At 41.9% G+C, this 18,161-nt stretch overlaps 1 pseudogene; it reads left to right on the top strand.

Annotated features, from left to right (window-relative positions):
- The first annotated feature begins 14,616 nt into the window (after positions 1-14,616).
- Positions 14,617-17,947, top strand: LOC144577255 (homer protein homolog 2 pseudogene; annotated as a pseudogene).
- Positions 17,948-18,161: the final 214 nt, after the last annotated feature.

Here is an 18,161-nt window from a genome sequence, read left to right as displayed (position 1 = left end):
ATATAATCTGTCAGAAAAAATATACAATGCCCTTTTCTACTCTGTTTTGTAGTATATACACCAACTCAATATGCTCTCTCATTTAAATACCGAAATTCTAATTTTATGCAAATCGATAAAAATCTAAATAATATCTAGGCGCCCCAAAGTTAAAAGAAAATGTCTCTGAATATAGTCTGTTAGAAAATATATACAATGCCTTTTTCTACTCTATTTTGGAGTATATACATTAACTCAGTATGCTCTATCATGTAAAATACCGAAATTCTAATTTTACGTGAAACGAAATAAATCTAAATATTATCTAGGCACCCCAATATTAAAAGCAAAATTGCTCTGAATATAATCTGTCAGAAAAAATATACAATGCACTATTCTACTCTGTTTTGGATTATATACACCAACTCAATATGTTCTCTTATGTAAAATACCGAAATTCTAATTTTATGTGAATCGATAAAAATCTAAGAAATATCTAGGCGCCCCAAAGTTAAAAGAAAAGGTCTCTGAATATTGTCTGTTAGAAAATATATACAATGCCTTATTATACTCTGTTTTGGAGCATATACATTAACTGAGTATGCTGTCTCAAGTAAAATAACGAAATTCTAATTTTACGTGAAACGAAAAAAATCTAAATATTATCACGGCACCCCAATTTTAAAAGCAAAATTGCTCTGAATATAATCTGTCAGAAAATATATACAATGCCCTATTCTAATATCTTTTGTAGTATATAGACCAACCCAATATACTCTCTCATGTAAAATACCGAAATTCTAATTTTACGCGAATCGATAAAAATCTAAATAATATCTAGGTGCCCCAAAGTTAAAAGAAAATGGCTCTGCATATAGTCTGTTAGAAAAAATATACAATACCTTTTCCTACTCTGTTTTGGAGTATATACACCAACTCAGTATGCTCTCTCAAGTAAAATACCGAAATTCTAATTTTACGTGAAATGAAAAAAATCTAAATATTATCTGGGAACCCGAATGTAAAAGCAAAATTGCTCTGAATATAATCTGTCAGAACAAACATACAAGGCCCATTTCTACTCTGTTTTGGTGTATATACTCCAACTCCATATTCTCTCTCATGTAAAATACAGAAATTCTATATTTAAGCAAATGAAAAAAAATCTGTATATTATCTAGGCAACCCAATGTTAAAACAAAATTGCTCTGAATATAATCTGTCATAGAAAATATACAATGCTTTTTTCTACTATGTTTTGTAATAAATACACCAACTCAATATACTTTCTCATATAAAATACAGAAATTCTAATTTTACCCGAATTGAAAAAATCTAAATATTATCTAGGTACCACAATATTAAAAACAAAATTGCTCTGAATATAATCTGTCAGAAAAAATATACATTGCCTTATTCTACTCTGTTTTGGAGTATATACACCAACTCCATATGCTCTCTCATGTAAAATACAGAAATTCTATATTTAAGCGAATCGAAAATAATCTAAATATTATCTAATCACCCCAATGTTTAAAACAAATTGCTCTGAATATAATCTGTCAGAAAAAATATACAATGTACTATTGTACTATGTTTTGGAGTATATACACCAAATCAGTATGCTCTATCATGTAAATTTCCGAAATTCTAATTTTACGTGAAAAGAAAAAATCTAAATATTATCTAGGCACCCCAATGTTAGAAGCAAAATTGCTCTGAATATAATCTGTCAGAAAAAATATACAATGCCCTATTCTACTCTGTTTTGGAGTATATACACCAACTCAATATACTCTCTCATATAAAATACAGAAATTATAATTTTACGTGAATCGTTAAAAACCTAAATAATATCTAGGCGCCTGAAATGTAAAAGAAAATGGCCCTGAATATAGTCTGTTAGAAAAAATATACAATGACTTATTCTATTTTGTTTTGGTGTATATACACCAACTCACTATGCTCTCTCATGTAAAATACAGAAATTCTAATTTTACCGGAATCGAAAAAATATAAATATTATCTAGGCACCCCAGTGTTAAAAACAAAATTTCTCTGAATACATTCTGTCAGAAATAATATACAATGCCCTATTCTACTCTGTTTTGTAGTCTATACACCAAATCCATGTGCTTTCTAATTTAAAATACCGAAATTCTAATTTTACGCAAATCGATAAAAATCTAAATAATATCTAGGCGCCTCAAAGTTAAAAGAAAATGTCTCTGAATATAGTCTGTTAGAAAATATATATAATGCCTTTTTCTACTCTGTTTTGCAGGGAATACATTAACTCAGTATGCTCTCTCATTTAAAATACCGAAATTTAATTTTACGTGAAACGAAAAATATCTAAATATTATCTAGGCATCCCAATGTTAAAAGCAAAATTTCTCTGAATATAATCTGTCAGAAAAAATATATAATGCCCTATTCTACTTTGTTTTGGAGTATATACACGAACTGCATATGCTCTCTCATGTAAAATACAGAAATTATATATTTAAGCGAATCAAAAGAAATCTAAATATTATCTAAGCACGCCAATGTTAAAAGCAAAATTGCTCTGAATATAATCTGTCAGTAGAAATATACAATGCTCTTTTCTCCTCTGTTTTGCAGTATATACACCAACTCAATATGCTCTCTCATGTAAAATACTGAAATTCTAATTTTACACGAATCGAAGAAATCTAAGTAATATCAAGGCGCCCAAAGTTAAAAGAAAATGGCTCTCAATATAATCTTCTAGAAAAGATATACAATACCTTATTCTACTCTGTTTTGGAGTATATACACCAACTCAGTATGCTCTCTCATGTAAAATAAAGAAATTATAATTTTACCGGAATCGAAAAAATCTAAATATTATCTATGAACCTGAATGTTAAAAGCAAATTTTCTCTGAATATAATCTGTCATAAAAAATATACAATGCCCTATTCTACTCTGTTTTGGAGTATATAAACCAACTCAGTATGCTCTCTCATATAAAATACCGAAATTCAAATTTTACGTGAATCGAAAATAATTTAAATATTATCTAGGCACCCCAATGTTAAAGCAAAATTGCTCTGAATATAATCCGTCGAAAAAAATATACAATGCCCTTTTCTACTCTGTTTTGGAGTATATACACCAACTCAATATGCTCTCTCATGTAAAATACCGAAATTCTAATTTTACACGAATCGAAAAAAATCTAAATAATATCTAGGCGCCCCTAAGTTAAATCAAAATGGCTCTGAATATAGTCTGTCAGAAAAAATATAAAATGCCTTATTCTACTCTATTTTGGAGTATATACACCAACTCCGTATGCTCTCTCATGTAAAATACCGAAATTCTAATTTTACGTGAATCCAAAAAATTCTAAATACTATCCAGGCACCCCAGTGTTAAAAGAAAAATTGCTCTGAATATAATCTGTTCAAAAAAAAAATACAATGCCCTATTCTACTCTGTTTTGGAGTATATACACCAACTCCATATTCTCTCTCATGTAAAATACAGAAATTCTATATTTAAGCAAATCGAAAAAAATCTATATATTATCTAGGCACCACAATGTTAATAGCAAAATTGCTCTGAATATAATCTATCAGAGAAAATATACAATGCCCTCTTCTACTCTGTTTTGTAGTATATACACCAACTCAATATGCTCTCTCATATAAAATACATTAATTCTAATTTTTCCCGAATCGAAAATATCTAAATATTATCTAGGCACACCAATGTTAAAAACTAAATTGTTCTGAATATGATCTGTCAGTAAAAACATACAATGAACTATTCTACTCTGTTTGGGAGTATATACACCAACTCAGTTTGCTCTCTCATGTAAAATACTCAAATTCTAATTTTACGTGAATCGAAAAAAATCTAAATATTATCTAGGCACCCCAATGTTAAAAACAAAATTGCTCTTAATATAATCTGTCAGAATAAATATACAATGCCCTTTTCTACTTTTTTTTGGAGTATATACACCAACTCAATATGCTCTCATGTAAAATACCGAAATTCTAATTTTATGCAAATCAAAAAAATCTAAATACTATCTAGGCGCCCCAAAGTTAAAAGAAAATGTCTCTGAATATAGTATGTTAGAAAAAATATACAATGTCTTATTCTACTCTTTTTTGGAGTATATACACCAACTCAGTATGCTCTCTCATGTAAAATACCAAAATTCTAATATTACGTGAATTGAAAAAAATCTAAATATTATCTAGGCACCCCAATGTTAAAAGCAAAATTGCTCTGAATATAATCTGTCATAAAAAATATACAATGCCCTGTTCTACTCTGTTTTGGAGTATATACACCAACTCAATATGCTCTCTCATGTAAAATACAGAAATTCTAATTTTACGCGAATCCAAAAAAATCTTAAAAATACGTAGTTGCCCCAAAGTAAAAAGAAAATGGCTCTGAATATAGTCTGTTAGAGAAAATAAACAATTTCTTATTCTACTCTGTTTTGGAGTATATACACAAACTCAGTATGCTCTCTCAAGTAAAATACCGATATTATAATTTAACGTGAATCCAGAAAAATCTAAATATTATCTAGGCACCCGATTGTTAATAGCAAAATTGCTCTGAATATAATCTCTCAGAAAAAATTTACAATGCCCTTTTCAACTTTGTTTTGTAGTATATACACCAACTCAATCTGCTCTCTCATGTAAAATACCGAAATTCTAATTTTACACGAATCGAAAAAAATCTAAATAATATCTAGGCGCCCCAAAGTTAAAAGAAAATGGCTCTGAGGCGGGAGGACTCAAGATGGCGCTGTGAGAACAACCCAGGATTGGAGCTCGCGTTGAATCCGCAAATGGTGAGTCCGAGCTGCATTTCCAGACTGATCGTTGTTGCCCACAGAACGGGGAAATTCCCAAGTATAAAAAAGACATGGGACGCCAGGCAGTACGTCTGCCTGGTGAAGCTGGCAGCCGGGGCGGTGGCGGCCGGCCCTTCCCAGCAATCCCCATAGGGCGTGCTTGTCCGGGTGCCCTGTTGAACCGGCAACCTGAGACTTGAGAGTGCTGGACTTGAGACTGGACGAGACTTGGACAGTAGGCCAGCCCAGGGGATTGCAGGATCATATCGTTTGGGATACGCAGTGGGACAAACAAAACCGCGATTTCAAACTATCCATAGCAGACGGTTTGAGACGCTCTGTGGGGGAGGGGCGTCCACCACTACGGAGGCAACCCACCTCAACTGAGATACACGCCCACTGCTGACGCAGCCAGCCATTGCCGAGGCAACCCGTCCCTACTGAGATACACGCCCACTGCTAACGAAGCCTGCCATTGCCGAGGCAACACGATACAATGAAAAGACTCCTACACAGGGCATGGCGGAGAGCACAGCAGAGCCTGCAGGAACAGGGCGAATCACACAACAGCAGGGCGGAGCCTCGGCAGCCAAACAGTGGCTAGTCTGCCTTCTAGCTGGGCAAGACACCTCATCGAACATCCAAAAGTAAAGCCCAAACCCCTCAACACAGAGCATTTGAGAAAAAAAAGGGTTTTTTAATGAGCTCTGTTGCAGCAGAATCAAACATAGCAGCCTAACAGCCCTGAATGAACAACAGAGCTCACAGCTCAGCAATTAAGCCCATATAAAGTACAAACTGTCTCCTCAAGCAGTTACCTGACCCCTCTATATCCAAAAGACTGACATTAGGCAGGCATCATCCTGGGACAAAGAGAGCAGAAAAAGAAACTGGTAGCATCCCTCGCTGTGCCACAGCTGCTAGAGGTGCACCCCAGACAAGCAGGGTCTGGAGTGGACCTCAGCAGTCATACAGTGAAGGGGCTAGACTGGTAGAAGGGAAACCAAGCAACAGAAATACCTCATCATCAACATTCTGGGTGTCCACTCAGAGACCCAATTGAAAAGTCAGCAACTACGCAGACGACCAGTGGACAAATCCACAAAGATGGGAAGAAACCAGCACAAAAAGGAGGAAAACACCCGAAACCAGAACACCTTGCCTCCTAGAAAGGAACAAAACTCCTCACCAGCAAGGCAACAAAGCTGGATGGAGAATGACTGCGACGAAATGATGGAATTAGACTTCAGAAGATGGATAATGAGAAACTTTTGTGAGCTAAAAGATCATGTATTAAATCAATGCAAAGAAACTAAGAACCTTGAAAAAAGATTCGAGGAAATGATAACAAGAATGGATAACTTAGAGAGGAATATGAATGAATTAAAGGAGCTGAAAAACACAATATGAGAACTTTGCGAAGCAAACACAAGTTTCAATAGCCGAATTGACCAAGCAGAAGAAAGGATATCTGAAGTCGAAGACCAACTCAATGAAATAAAACGAGAAACCAAGATTAGAGAAAAAAGCGCAAAAAGGAATGAACAAAGTCTCCAAGAAATGTGGGACTATGTGAAAAGACCTAACCTACGTTTGATAGGTGTACCAGAAGGGGATGAAGAGAATGAATCCAAGCTGGAAAATACTCTTCAGGACATCATCCAGGAAAACTTTCCCCCACCTAGCAAGACAGGCCAACACTCAATTGCAGGAAATACAGAGAACACCACAAAGATATTCCGCAAGAAGAGCAACCCCAAGGCACATAATCGTCAGATTCAACAGGGTTGAAATAAAGGAGAGAATACTAAGGGCAGCCAGAGAGAAAGGTCGGGTCACCCACAAAGGGAAGCCCATCAGACTCACAGCAGATCTCTCGGCAGAAACACTACAAGCCAGAAGAGAGTGGGGGCCAATATTCAACATTCTTAAAGAAAAGAACTTTCAACCCAGAATTTCATATCCAGCCAAACTGAGCTTCAGAAGTGAAGGAAGAATAAAATCATTTGCGAACAAGCAAGTACTCAGAGATTTTGTCACCACCAGGCCTGCTTTACAAGAGCTCCTAAAAGAGGCACTACACATAGAAAGGATCAACCAGTACCAGTCATTCCAAAATCACACTGAATGCTAAAGAGCATCAATATAATGAAGAATCTACAACAACTAACAGGCAAAACAGCCACTTAGCATCAAAATGGCAGTATCAAATTCACACATAACAATATTAACCCTAAATGTAAATGGACTAAATGCACCAATCAAAAGACACAGACTGGCAAATTGGATAAAAAGCCAAAACCCATCAGTGTGCTGTATCCAGGAAACCCATCTCACATGCAAGGATACACGAAGGCTCAAAATAAAGGGATGGAGGAAGATATACCAAGCTAATGGAAAGCAAAAAAAAGCAAGAGTTGCAATTCTCATCTCTGATAAAATAGACTTTAAAGCAACAAAGATCAAAAGAGACAAAGAAGGACATTACATAATGGTAAAAGGATCGATACAACAAGAAGAGCTAACGATCCTAAACATATATGGACCCAATGCAGGAGCACCCAGATACATAAGGCAAGTTCTTAATGACTTACAAAAGGACTTAGACTCCCACACAATAATAGTGGGAGACTTTAACACTCCACTGTCAATACTAGACAGATCAACCAGACAGAAAATCAACAAGGATATCCAGGGCTTGAACTCAGACCTGGAGCAAGCAAACCTGATAGACATTTACAGAACTCTCCACCCCAAATCCACAGAATACACATTCTTCTCAGCACCACATCACACCTACTCTAAAATTGACCACATAATTGGAAGTAAAGCACTGCTCAACAAATGCAAAACAACTGAAATCATAACAAACAGCCTCTCAGATCATAGTGCAATCAAGTTAGAACTCAGAATTCAGAAACCGACCCAGAACCGCACAGCTTCATGGAAACTGAACAACTGGCTCTTGAATGTTGACTGGGTAAACAACGAAATGAAGGCAGAAATAAAGAAGTTCTTCGAAACCAATGAAAACGAAGACACAACGTGCCAGAACCTCTGGGACACATTTGAAGCAGTCTCTAGAGGAAAGTATATAGCAATAAGTGCCCATATGAGGAGAATGGAGAGATCCAAAATTGACACCCTATCGTCAAAATTGAAAGAGCTAGAGGAGCAAGATCAAAAAAACTCAAAACCCAGCAGAAGACAAGAAATAACTAAGATCAGAGCTGAGCTGAAGGAGATTGAGACACGAAAAACCCTTCAAAAAATCAATAAATCCAAGAGCTGGTTTTTTGAAAAGATCAACAAAATAGACAGACCACTAGCCAGATTGATTAAAAAGAAAAGAGAGAACAACCAAATAGATGCAATAAAAAATGATAAAGGGGAAATCACCACAGATTCCACAGAAATTCAAACCATCATCAGAGAATATTACAAACAACTCTATGCGCATAAACTAGTAAACCTGGAAGAAATGGATAAATTCCTGGACTCCTGTGTCCTCCCAAGCCTGAACCAGGAGGAAGCTGAAACTATGAATAGACCAATAACCAGGTCTGAAGTTGAGGCAGCAATTAACAGCCTACCACACAAAAAAAGCCCAGGTCCAGACAAGTTCACAGCCGAATTCTACCAGACACAGAAGGAGGAGCTGGTACCATTCCTTCTAAAACTATTTTAAACAATCCAAAAAGAGGGAATCCTTCCCAAATCATTTTATGAGACCAATATTATCCTGATACCAAAACCCGGCAGAGACCCAACAAGAAAAGAAAACTTCAGGCCAATATCCATGATGAACATAGATGTAAAAATCTTCAATAAAATATTGGCAAGCCGATTGCAACAGCAAATCAAAAAACTTATTCATCATGATCAAGTAGGATTCATCCCAGGGATGCAAGTCTGGTTCAACATACGCAAGTCTATAAACGTAATTCACCACATAAACAGAACCAAAAACAAAAACCACATGATTATCTCAATCGACGCAGAGAAGGCATTTGACAAAATTCAACAGCCCTTTATGCTAAAAACCCTCAATAAACTCGGTATCGATGGAACGTATCTCAAAGTAATAAAAGCTATTTATGACAAACCAACAGCCAATATCATACTGAATGGGCAAAAACTGGAAGCATTCCCTTTAAAATCTGGCACTAGACAAGGATGCCCTCTCTCACCACTCCTATTCAATATAGTACTGGAAGTTCTAGCCAGAGCAATCAGGCAAGAAAAAGAAATAAAGGGTATTCAAATAGGAAAGGTGGAAGCCAAATTGTCTCTATTTGCAGACGACATGATAGTATACCTAGAAGACCCCATTGCCTCAGTCCAAAAACTCCTGAAACTGATAAGCAACTTCAGCAAAGTCTCAGAATATAAAATCAATGTGCAAAAATCACAAGCATTCGTCTACACCAACAACAGACTTAAAGAAAGCCAAATCAAGAGCAAACTGCCATTCGCAATTGCTACAAAAAGAATAAAATACCTTGGAATACAACTCACAAGGAATGCAAGAGACCTCTACAAGGAGAACTACAAACCACTGCTCAACGAAATCAGAGAGGACACAAACAGATGGAGAAACATTCCATGTTCATGGTTAGGAAGAATTAATATCGTGAAAATGGTTATACTGCCCAAAGTAATTTACAGAATCAACGCTATCCCCATCAACGCTACCATTGACTTTCTTCACAGAACTGGAAAAAAAACACTATGAACTTCATATGGAACCAAAAGAGAGCCCGCATAGCCAAGTCAATTCTAAGCAAAAAGAACACAGCAGGGGGCATCACACTACCGGATTTCAAACTATACTACAAGGCTACAGTAATCAAAACAGCATGGTACTGGTACCAAAACAGAGATATAGACCAATGGAACAAAACAGAGGCACCGGAGGCAACACAACATACATACAACTATACAATCTTTGATAAACCTGACAAAAACAAGCAATGGGGAAAGGATTCCATGTTTAACAAATGTTGTTGGGAAAACTGGCTAGCCACGTGCAGAAAGCAGAAACTGGACCCCTTCCTGACACCTTACACTAAAATTAACTCCAGATGGATTAAAGACTTAAACATAAGACCTGGCACCATAAAAATCCTAGAAGGAAATCTAGGCAAAACTATCCAGGACATAGGAGTAGGCAAGGACTTCATGAACAAAACACCAAAAGCATTGGCAACAAAAGCCAAAATAGACAAATGGGACCTAATCAAACTCCACAGCTTCTGCACGGCAAAAGAAACAGTCACTAGAGTGGATCGGCAACCAACAGAATGGGAAAAAATTTTCGCAGTCTACCCATCTGACAAAGGGCTGATATCCAGAATTTACAAAGAACTCAAACAGATTTACAGGAAAAAAACAAGCCCATTCAAAAGTGGGCAAAGGATATGAACAGACACTTTATGAAAGAAGACATATATGAGGCCAACAATCATATGAAAAAATGCTCATCGTCACTGGTCATCAGAGAGATGCAAATCAAAACCACATTGAGATACCATCTCATGCCAGTTAGAATGGCGATCATTAAAAAATCTGGAGACAACAGATGCTGGAGAGGATGTGGAGAAAAAGGAACACTTTTACACTGTTGGTGGGAGTGTAAATTAGTTCAACCATTGTGGAAGACAGTGTGGCGATTCCTCAAGGCCTTAGAAATAGAAATTCCATTTGACCCAGCAATCCCATTACTGGGTATATATCCAAAAGACTATAAATCGTTCTACTATAAGGACACATGTACACGAATGTTCATTGCAGCACTGTTTACAATAGCAAAGACTTGGAATCAACCCAAATGCCCATTGATAATAGACTGGATTGGAAAAATGTGGCACATATACACCATGGAATATTATGCAGCAATCAGAAATGATGAGTTTGTGTCGTTTGTAGGGACATGGATGAATCTGGAGAACATCATCCTCAGCAAACTGACACAAGAACAGAAAATGAAACACCGCATATTCTCACTCATAGGCGGGTGATGAAAAATGAGAACACATGGACACAGAAAGGGGAGTACTAAACACTGGCGTCTATTGGGGGGAAAAGGGGAGGGCCAGTGGGAGGGGGAGGTGGGGAGGGATAGCCTGGGGAGAAATGCCAAATGTGGGTGAAGGGGAGAAGAAAAGCAAAGCACACTGCCATGTGTGTGCCTACGCAACTGTCTTGCATGCTATGCTCATGTACCCCAAAACCTAAAATCCAATAAAAAATTAAAAAAAAAAAAAGAAGAAAGTTCTGAAAATGTCACTAGGGGTGACCCACTGTGTGCTGGGCTTGGCTAAGGGAGCAGTCTGGCCCACTGGTGAGAAGCACAGGCCCAGATTCCCGGGCTCACCCTGACTACATGTGAGCTCCGGTAACACTGTACCCGCCATCTGTGCTTCTGCTGGTAATTTTACATCTGTAATGTGGGAATAACATTTATACTACACAGCATGATGGACGACTGGTGCTAGCTAGGTTTCATATATGCAGTTTTCATAGGTCCATTGCACCTCAATAAAACTATATTTAAATTAAAAATAGAAATACAGTTATGGGTTTAAAAGGTGTATCACAGAACAAAGTTTTAAAAAGAAACTACATTTTCCAAAATTTTATTAATATATCCAAACTCCCTCAGGACACTCTCACCTGCTCTGGGCCCTGCCCTCTCCTCAGGAATCCCACCCCAGAACTTGCTATATAGCAGGAGACATGCAAATAGGGCCCTCCCTCTGCTGATGAAAAGCAGCCCAGCCCTGACCCTGCAGCTCTGGGAGAGGAGCCCCAGCCCCAGGATTCACAGCTGTTTCCACTAAGTTTTCAGGGCTGAAAAAGGAGACTCGCCATGGAGTTGGGGCTTTGCTGGGTTTTCCTTGTAGCTATTTTAGAAGGTGATTCATGGAAAACTACAGAGACTGAGTGTGTGTGGACATGAGTGAGAGAAACAGTGGATGTCGGTGGCAGTTTCTGACCAGGGTGTCTCTGTGTTTGCAGGTGTCCAGTGTGATGTGCAGCTAGTGGAGTCTGGGGGAGGCTTGGTTCAGCCTGGGGGGTTCCTGAGACTCTCCTGTGCAGCCTCTGGATTCACCTTCAGTAACTATCGCATGAGCTGGGTCCGCCAGGCTCCCGGAAAGGGGCTGGAGTGGGTCTCATACATTAATAGTGATAGTACCGCATACTACGCAGACTCCGTGAAGGGCCGATTCACCATCTCCAGAGACAACGCCAAGAACTCGCTGTATCTGCAGATGAACAGCCTGAGAGCCGAGGACACGGCTGTGTATTACTGTACGAGACACAGTGAGGGGAAGTCAGTGTGAGCCCAGACACAAACCTCCTGCAGGGGCGCCTGGAACCAGCAGGGGGACCTCAGGATACACAGAGGACCGGGCAGCCCAAGGCAGGTGCAGGTGCAGGTCAAGGGCTGCTCTCCTTCAGGGCCTGTGGCTTCCTCTGCATCTAACCTTCCCTGGGGAGAAGCTGTGAATTTACACTTATGTCCCTGCTACTGAGGCTTCTACGTTTGTAAACTTTATAACTATAGGAGCTGCCATGACCAAATGCCCCAAGGCAGGTGCCACTGATGGAGAAAGAAAAGTGTGCAGGAGGCCGGGTGAGGCTGTGGACATTGTCTGCCCAGGATTCAAGTTTCACAAGTATTGAAGGAGAAATGGGGAGTTCGCTGGGGCTCCCTAACCACCACGAGTTCCACACTAAGTCCAGCACGGCCAGCAGGCCTTCCTGAGCTATAGGTGCCCATCAGGGATCAGCCATGTGCCCCGCAGCCACCGCACCTTGCTCAGTCACTGTCTGCGAGGAGCTCCAAGGGCGTGTGTGTTTGGCTGAAACCCGGTGACAGACGTCAGAGAGCAGCAGCTGGCGCCGGGTTATGGGCTCCTAACGTTGGAGGAATAGGAGGAGCATTCTCAGGGATGGGACTCTGTTTTTGGATTTTTATCTAGAAACCACGAATTTACTTGCTTCTCTCAGGGGACATAGAGAAGCAGGCACGCAGTTGGCAAATAATGACAATTTCTACAATGACCCCAAATGGGTTCTTCCTTAATTCTGTGCAGTATCCAACCATCGAGTTGCCTTTCTCATGAGGAATTGTTGCATCTACGGTGAGTCCACATCTTTCTCATATTCTTTGGTTTCTATCCATGTACAGAGATTTAGAGTAGAGTAAGTTTGGACCTTTCCACACACTAAGCCTCACGTCCCCACAGAAAGAGCAGAGTCTTTCACTATCCCTGTGTCTGGGGTAGGGGCTGGTCCTGCACACTCAGAGCCTGCAGAGACTGCCAAGTCAGGTTTATAGACTCAGGGTTTTTCTCCTTCAGGAGGGGGGACCTCCACTGCCTCTGATTTCTGCTGAAGATTAACTGTGATTTCAGAATTAACACGCGATTAGGGTATCATGCTTCACTTCTATTCTGAATATCACCCTCTTTATAGTATAAGAACATAGTACAATGTTCATTCCTCTGAAAGGAGTTTTTACAAATTTGGTTGCAAGTTTACCATATATGTGCCTGAATTTATTCTCCAAATCTACTGAATTGTCTAGAAATCACAGAAGTTGAACAACAGTAAATTCTTCATTCTTAACAAAACGTGTGTATGTAGGAACTTCAGTGTATTGTCCAGAACTCATGCACACTGACCACTGTGGGTCACGGTCATTTACTGGCCTGGTGCAGCCTCCCAGGTCCCTCCCTCACCTGTGCTGTCTCTGGATTCTCCATCACAACCAGCACTTCCTGCTGGAGCTGGATTCGCCTGTCCTCAGGCAAGGGAGTGGATCGGGGCATAGGTCACTAGGGAGCACATGTTCTAACCCCCTCCTCACAAGCTCAGTCACCATCTCAAGATCCACGTCCAAAAACCAAATGTTCTTGCCACTGAGCTCTGTGACCAACAATGCCACAGCCTGTATTACTGTGAGGGACACACAGAAGACGAGAGTGTGACCCCAGACACAACCTTCCCTGGAGAGGGGCCCAGGACCACCAAGGGCACTCGGGCTCCATGAAGACAGGGCCCAAGCTGGAGAATGGGTTTTCTGTCACCCTCCCATTTCACCATTAGATACAATACACTAGGGCTATGCTGAGTTGTAATATGCATAGTACGACTAGAAAATGGAATTTATATAGATGTATAATCATACTTAGTGTAGCAATTTTTTTCCACCTTATGTGACCCTTAAAGATGGCATCTCCCACCTTATTCAAGGACCTTATAAATTATAATACTTTATGTCAGATGTGCCTCCTTTTTTGTGTTTCTCCTGTCTGTATTTTCTTTCTCCCTCTCTTTCCCTCTCTCTCTTTCTCTCTCTGCCTCTCTCTCTCGCTCTCTCTCTCTCTCTCTCTCTCTCTCTCTCTCTCTCTCACACACACACACACACACACACACAGTGGTTGGCAGTATATAGGCTGGTTAGGAATATTTTTCCATATGATTTTAAATTGTAATGTTACATTATTTGCCTTTAATTTTTCAAAAAAATTAAATCCAAATGTCATTGTTTTTAATGTAATTTTTAAAAATTTAAATTATTAATTTTTGTTTTCATCAATCCTTATATGTGTACTTTTGTATTCTTTCATATTATCAGGTGCTTGCACATAATTAAATATGTCCAACTGTCCACTTGAATTTATGTGAATCAGATCTGATGAGCAAAATTAAGGAGCCACTGTCCTGATCCTCCCCTACAGCTGCAGGTTCCTGAAGACAGAGCAGGTCCCATGACCTCGCAGAAGACCACGGCCCCCAAAGGTGACCTTGGACCTTGAGTTTCAGTACATCCTGGGAAGCCAAGTGGATGTTTGTGAAAGAAATAGTGGCTATGTGACAGTTTTGAACCAGAAAGCCTCTAGTGTGAGATGCAGCTTACAGAGCTTGGGGGAGGCTTGGTACAGCTTAGAGGGGCCCCTGAGGCTCCCCTGTGCAGCCTCTTGAATCACCTGTAGCTATGAGAGTCACTGGGTTTGCCAGGCCTCAGGGAAGGGCTGGAGTTGTTCGCAGTTACAAGGGGTGGGAAAAGTCATCAATATGAAGCCGACTATGTTAGGGGCAGACTCACCATTTCCAGAGACAACACCCAGTTCATGCTGTACATGCAAATGAGCAGCCTGAGAACCAACAACACGGCAGCGGATAACTGCAGGAGACATTCGTGATAAGACATCCAGACAGTCCTGCAGGACACAGGAGGCGGCTTGGCTGCAGGGGGCGCTCAGCACCCAGAGAAGACAGGAGCAGCCCAGGGGCAGGGGCAGGGGCAGGTAAACTCCAAGGGCTGCTTTCCTCTTAGGGTCTGTGGTTCTGCATCAAAAGCATTCTCCTGGGAGCCGCTCTGTATTTATGGTTCTCTGACTACCACTGAGGCCTCTGGACTGAAAAAGTTCATTACTAGAAAATATAAAATAAAACATTCTCAGATGCCCCTAAGGACCACATCACTAATGGAGGCAGAAGATGTCACAGGAGGCTGAGGGGCTGTGGAAACTGTGGGATGTGGGTGCAGAACTGATGACAGAGACATAAACATCAGAGGAGTCTGATGAAACCTCCTAATTACCTGTGATTCACTCTAAGTCCAGTAAAGCCGCTGATGCCTCCCTGAGCCAAACCTGCCCATCAGGGGTCAGTCCCGGGTCCCAGCAGCAGACTCGCCTCAGTGTCTCCACTGTGTGTACTCACTGCCTGGAGGAGCTCCCAGGACACGTGTCTTTGCATTAACCAGGTCGTGGGTGTCACAGATCAGATCTGGGCGCCTGATCTGTGGGTTCCCTGATGGTGGAGAAGCGGGAGGTGCAGTCCCAGGGCCAACACACCGTCCATGCATTTTTATATGGAAACCATGATGTTTCTTGCTTCTCTCAGATGACATAGAGGACGTCTCCTTATTGGAGACTACTCTTAATTTATCTCTTAGAATCATTGTATCCAGAGCCCTGGCCACCCAGTGCACCCCACGGAATGGGGCGGTGTCGGGCTGACCCCAGAGCCAGCCGCCACATCTTCCATGCCGGGAGCAGATGCAGACGTGGTGGAGAGAGAGCATGAGACGCCTGGTCTGATGGCGCCGGAGACAGAACAGCCCATTCTCACCTGAGCCCATGGCTTCCAGATCGACCCCAACATCAGAAAGAACCGGATCCTGCGAGCTCAGCGGTCACCGTTTCCTCCTTCTATGACATCACAAGGAACCGCCGTCAGATCGTCAGCGTGGGCGGAGCCAAGGCGACCATCAACAGCACAATCGCACCAAATACGACCTTCCCCAAAACGCCACAGAAGTCTGGGCAGGGCCGACAGCGGAGCCCACACGGTGTTTGCTTTGGGGTTTTCCTCTGAGCAGCAGCTGACAACGTTTGCAGAGAAATTCCAGGAGCTGGAGGAAGCTGCCGAGATGCCCAAAGACAAGGCCCGGGAGAAAACCGAGACCTGGAGTCACGGTTCCCAGTGATCTGGGCGTGAAGCCCCATCTGCGGCTGCGGCATCCAGTGTCGAGGGCCGCGATGAAAAGGCCTCTCAGCCGCGGCAGCCGACACGCACCGGAAGTCTGAGAAGGACGCGCTGAGATCGCCGTGACGCAGAGCGCGGCCACCGCGCAGGAGCGGAAGCTGCAGCTGCAGCCCCTGAGGAGAGCCACGCCCCGCGGACCACGGCGCTGCAGGAGGCCGCGGCCGGCACGGAGCCGGGAAGAGGCCGGGACACCAGCAGGGAGGAGCAGAAGAACACGCTGCTCAAGAGGAGGATGGAGGAGCTGGAGGCGGAGCTCCGAGAACAGGAGACGGAGCTGAAAGGTCCCTGAAAACAAAGTGAAATCCCACCTCAGCTTCTGTCAGAGCGCGGCTGTGTCTCTGAGAGGCTCGAGGCGGCCAAGACAATGAAAACCCCGGGACCGGGCGCGGTGGCTCAGCCTGTAATCCCAGCACTTTGGGAGGCCGAGGCGGCTGGATCACGAGGTCAAAAGATCAAGACCATCTTGGTCAACATGGTGAAACCCTGTCTCTACTAAAAATACAAAAAATTAGCTGGGCATGGTGGCGCGTGCCTGTAATCCCAGCTACTCAGGAGGCTGAGGCAGGAGAATTGCCTGAACCCAGGAGGCGGAGGTTGCAGTGAGCGGAGATCGCGCCATTGCACTCCAGCCTGGGTAACAAGAGCGAAACTCCGTCTCAAATAAGAAAACCCGGAAGACAGAGGTTGCTCCCTAAAGACACTGAGGAGAGCAAACGTCCACAGCGCCACCTGGAGGTGGAAGCGAAGAACTTCCCAGAGCTGCTGGACCGGAAGTTCGATGACCCGCCCGACTTCCGCCCAGGCCTCCCCAAGCTGGGCACCAATAGCTAGGGCTGTCAAGACCTGGGCCCACCCGTGAGTCCCACGTGTGTGTGCGAGACCAGACAGCACTAGGACGTTCTCCTGTATTCAGTAAATGATGTTGGGATAGCTGGATTCTAACTAATATGCAGAATGCAAGAGTAAAAGAGGCTGGGCAATTTATATCGAGATTTTAGAAGATGTGTAGGGAATCCTATATGCCCAGGAAGAAGCCTGCTGCAGGGTTGGTTCCACCTCAAACATCCTCTACTAAGGCGGTGCCAAAGATGGGGAAAGATGTGGCTGGAGCCCCCATTCAGAGTCTCCACTAGGGCATTTCATAGTAAAGCTGTGGGAATGTGGCCACAACCCTCAAGACCCCAGAATGGTGGAGACAGATGCAGCTTGCACTCTTAGCCTGGAGCAATTCCTGGCACTTTACTCTGGCCTGTGAAAGTGGCCACATGGGCTGTGCCCAGCGGTAGGGATGAGATGCCTGAGGTTTTTAGGACCCCCTATTTCCCAGTGTGCCCTGATTGAAGTAAATAAAGTCAAGATAGATTATTTTGCAGCTTCAAGATTTAATATCTGTCCTGCTAGGCTTTAGGTGTGTGAGGGGCCTGTTGACTGTGCCTTTGCCCAATTTATTCCTTTTTTATTGACAATATTTACCCAATGCCTGTGGCAATATTGCACCTTGAAAGTAAATAACTCTTGAAAACATTTTGCCAGCTCACAGCTGGAGGAAATTGCCTTAAGATTCAGACGAGACTTTGGAATTTTCAGTTGGAGGTTGAGCAAGTTAAGGTTTTGAGAACTGTTTTTTAAAAAGATGATTTTGCAATCTAAGAAGGACTTGAGATGATAGGGCATAATGGTAAAATGATATAGTTTAGATGATTGTCCCCTCCAAATCTCATGGTGAAATGTAATCTACAATATTTGAGGTGGGGCCCAC

This window comes from Callithrix jacchus, chromosome 8 (genome assembly GCF_049354715.1).
Source record: "Callithrix jacchus isolate 240 chromosome 8, calJac240_pri, whole genome shotgun sequence".
Classification (NCBI taxonomy): Eukaryota; Metazoa; Chordata; class Mammalia; order Primates; family Cebidae; genus Callithrix; species Callithrix jacchus.
The sequence above is the reverse complement of the archived record's forward strand: the minus strand, read 5'-3'. Positions and strand labels throughout refer to the sequence as shown.